We start from the raw sequence: 4,050 nt of genomic DNA, 5'->3' as shown, positions 1-4,050 counted from the left end.
CCTCCTGGATTGAAGCAGTTCTCCCACCTTAGCCTGCCAAGTAGCTGGGATTACAGGTGCATGCCACCACACCTGGCTAATTTTTATATATTTTTAATAGAGACAGGTTTTCATCATGTTGACCAGGCTGGTCTCGAACTCCTGACCTTGTGATCCACCTGCCTCAGCCTCCCAAAGTGCTGGGATTACAGGCATGAGCCACCGCACCCAGCCAACAGGATTTTTTTTTTTTTGAGACCGAGTCTCACTCTGTCGCCCAGGCTGGAGTGCAGTGGCACCATCTCGGCTCACTGCAAGCTCCACCTCCTGGGTTCATGCCATTCTCCTGCCTCAGCCTCCCAAGTAGCTGGGACTACAGGCGCCCGCCACCACGCCCGGCTAATTTTTTGTATTTTTAGTAGAGACGGGGTTTCACCGTGTTAGCCAGGATGGTCTCGATCTCCTGACCTTGTGATCTGCCTGCCTTGGCCTCCCAAAGTATTTACAGGTAAATAGAGGAGCCACTGCGCCCGGTCTGCCAATAGGATATTTTAAGTGATAGAGAGTGAGAGAGAGAGAGAGAGATCAATTCACATAGTGTTTATGACAGTATATTGTTGTAATTCTTCTGTTTTATCATTGGTTATTGTTTTTAATCTCTTATGTGCCTAATTTATAAATTAAACTTTAGCAAAGTTGATGTGTATAAAAAAAAACATAATATTTATATAGAATTCAATACTGTCCATGGTGTCAGGCATCCACTGGGGGTCTCAGAACATATTCCTTGTGGATAAGGAGGGAGGCTCTACTGTAATTCCATTGCTGCAGATTTTTGAAATAATCAACAGAACATGCATTTTTCCAAAGTGGGTCACACATCCAGAGGGGTGACATGGGCATGTACTTTAAACAGTCAGAAAGTCAGATGTGTGAAAAGCAGTTCTGTTTATATCTCAATATCTGAAAAGTCACTTTGTTCATAAGACATCAATTCCAGTTGTAACAGAAAACGTAACCTTGCTACTTTAATGTAATTCAGTCAGATCCTATTAGAGCTCAGTGTCCTTTGGATAACTGCAAATATATAATAATGGATATATATCCAATGTCCTTTGGATAACTGCATATAACGTAGAACTCCTCATGAATTTCTTTCCTGCTCCCTCTTCTCTTTCCCCTATTTCCAGGACAAGGGAGTGAGGTAGGATCCTGGTTAAAAGGATAGTTAGTGAGGAAGCAGAGGTAGGCAGGGTGGTTTGTGAATTGTTCTGGCATTGAGAGAGCTGTGTTCATTCTCTGGTACTCATCCGTCCCTGCTGGCCTCAGCTTGTACCTTCCTGTCTTGCACAGTAGCCTCAATCCCAATCTGCTGCCAATATCCATAGTCCTGCAACAATCCTTATGTCTTAGACCCACATGTTATTCATCCTCCTTTCCTCAGGGAAAGCTTATGCCTCAACTGGTCCTTAAAACTATTTCCACACCTTGCTGAAAGTGTTTTATAATTACCCAGTGTTTTATCTGCAACTTGCTGGTCTAAGCTGAAGTCTGTAGGCCCATATTCTACATTCCTCCCACAGACTTAGCTACTCTGGGACTCCAGGGCCATGTTGAATATCAGTGCATTAACATTAATTGCTAACATGGATCCATACTTATTTTAATTTACTTATCCATCCATCCTATGCATTTATATTTCTATGTGTCGTATATATCTCCTCACCATCTCTCTCAGTATATATGTTGAGTAAACCAATTTCAATAAACAAATCACTTCCTTTTTTTACTTTTATTTTAAGTTTGGGGGTAAATGTGCAGGTTTGTTATTTAGGTAAACTTGTTTCATGGGGGTTTGTTGTACAGATTATTTCATCATCCAGGTATTAAGCCTAGAACCCATTAGTTATTTGTTTCCTGATCCTCCCCTCCTCCAATACTCCACCCTCCAATTGGCCCCAGTGTCTGTTGTTCCCCTTCATGTGTCCATGTGTTCTTATCATTTAACTCCCACTTATAAGTGAAAACATTTGGTATTTAAACAAGTCACTTTCAATTAGATCCTTTAGTGGTTATGAGAAAGATGAAAGTGTATGTGAGTGAAGCAAGTAGAGGCCGTGAGACGACTATAAATTCCAGCAAAATGCACTAAAACTAATAGACCAAGGCTAATGGTGAAGACTTAGAGGACAAATCTTTACCTTGTTAAAGGTCAGAAAGAACAAATGGTGACACACATATCAGATACCCTACTGTCATTATTTCAGGACACATCGTAATTCTCCCACACATCCCTTGGTGTAGGAAAGGAAAAGGGGTTAGGGGCAAAATTGAGAGTTGACTCGAAAGTTACAAAAAGAGACTGTTAAAAATTGGTCATAGCAGACGCTGCCGCCGAGGAAATTCTTGTACTACTAGCCATGGTCAACCCTACCGTGTTCTTCGACATTGCCGTCGAGGGCGAGCCCTTGGGCCGCGGCTCCTTCGAGCTGTTTGCAGACAAGGTACCAAAGACAGCAGAAAATTTTCGTGCTCTGAGCACTGGAGAGAAAGGATTTGGTTATAAGGGTTCTTGCTTTCACAGAATTATTCCAGGGTTTATGTGTCAGGGTGGTGACTTCACACGCCATAATGGCACTGGTGGCAAGTCCATCTATGGGGAGAAATTTGAAGATGAGAACTTCATCCTAAAGCATACAGGTCCTGGCATCTTGTCCATGGCAAATGCTGGACCCAATACAAATGGTTCCCAGTTTTTCATCTGCACTGCCAAGACTGAGTGGTTGGATGGCAAGCATGTGGTCTTTGGCAAAGTGAAAGAAGGCATGAATATTGTGGAGGCCATGGAGCGCTTTGGGTCCAGGAATGGCAAGACCAGCAAGAAGATTACCATTGCTGACTGTGGACAACTCGAATAAGTTTGACTTGTGTTTTATCTTAACCACCAGACCATTCCTTCTGTAGCTCAGGAGAGCACCCCTCCACCCCATTTGCTCGCAGTATCCTAGAATCTTTGTGCTCTCGCTGCAGTTCCCTTTGGGTTCCATATTTTCCTTGTTCTCTCCCATGACTAGCTGGATTGCAGAGTTAAGTTTATGATTATGAAATAAAAACTAAATAACAACAACAAAAAATTGGTCATAAAGAACATGGTCTTTTATTTGTTTATTTATTTTTTGGAGATGGAGTCTTGCTCTGTCACCCAGGCTGGAGTTCAATGACACAATCTCAGCTCACCACAACCTCCGCCTCCCGGGTTCAAACGATTGTCCTTCCTCAGCCTCCTGAGTAGTTGGGATTACAGGCTTGTGCCACCACACCCAGCTAATTTTTTTGTATTTTCTGTAGAGACAGAATTTCACCAGGTTGGTCAGGCTGGTCTCAAACTCCTGACCTCAGGTGATCGACCCGCCTTGGCCTCCCAAAGTGCTGAGATTCCAGGCTTGAGCACCACACCCAGCCTAGAACACGGTCATTTTTTTTTAAGAGTAGAAATGGTGTAAATATTCTTCTGACCATAAAAAAATATAAGTAGGAATCAATACCAAAATGAGTTAAAATAGACAATACATAACCTTTCACCTGGAAATTTTAAATAAAATACTTTCTTAAATACCATGTCAATGTGGGAATAAAGTGAGAAATATATGGAATTTGACAATGGAAACCCTATCTGTTAAAATCTAATAGATACAGAAAAATCAGAGGAAATAAATAGCTTTACTCATTTACATTAATAAAAGAAATATAAAAGATAAATATAATTTTAGTTAAAGATTGATTAAAATAACAAAATCAACCAAAAGCATAGAAGAATTCAAGACCAGCCTAGGCAACATGGCAAAATACCATCTCTACAAAATAATAATAATAATAATAATAATAGAAAAATTGGCCTGTTGTGGTGGCATGTTCCTGTAATTTCAGCTACTCAAGAGATTGAAGTGGGAGGAATGCTTGAGCCCAGGAGGTCAGGCTGCTCTGAAACATGATCCCCCACATCACTCCAGCCTGGGTGACAGGATGAGACCCATCTCAAAAAAAAAAAAAAAAAAAAAAAAAAAAAAAAAA

At 41.2% G+C, this 4,050-nt stretch overlaps 1 pseudogene; it reads left to right on the top strand.

Annotated features, from left to right (window-relative positions):
- The first annotated feature begins 2,369 nt into the window (after positions 1–2,369).
- LOC111520973 lies at positions 2,370–2,989 on the top strand (annotated as a pseudogene).
- Positions 2,990–4,050: the final 1,061 nt, after the last annotated feature.

The sequence above is a fragment of the Piliocolobus tephrosceles genome, chromosome 7 (genome assembly GCF_002776525.5).
Source record: "Piliocolobus tephrosceles isolate RC106 chromosome 7, ASM277652v3, whole genome shotgun sequence".
NCBI lineage: Eukaryota > Metazoa > Chordata > Mammalia > Primates > Cercopithecidae > Piliocolobus > Piliocolobus tephrosceles.
This window is presented reverse-complemented; position numbering and strand designations above follow the sequence as displayed.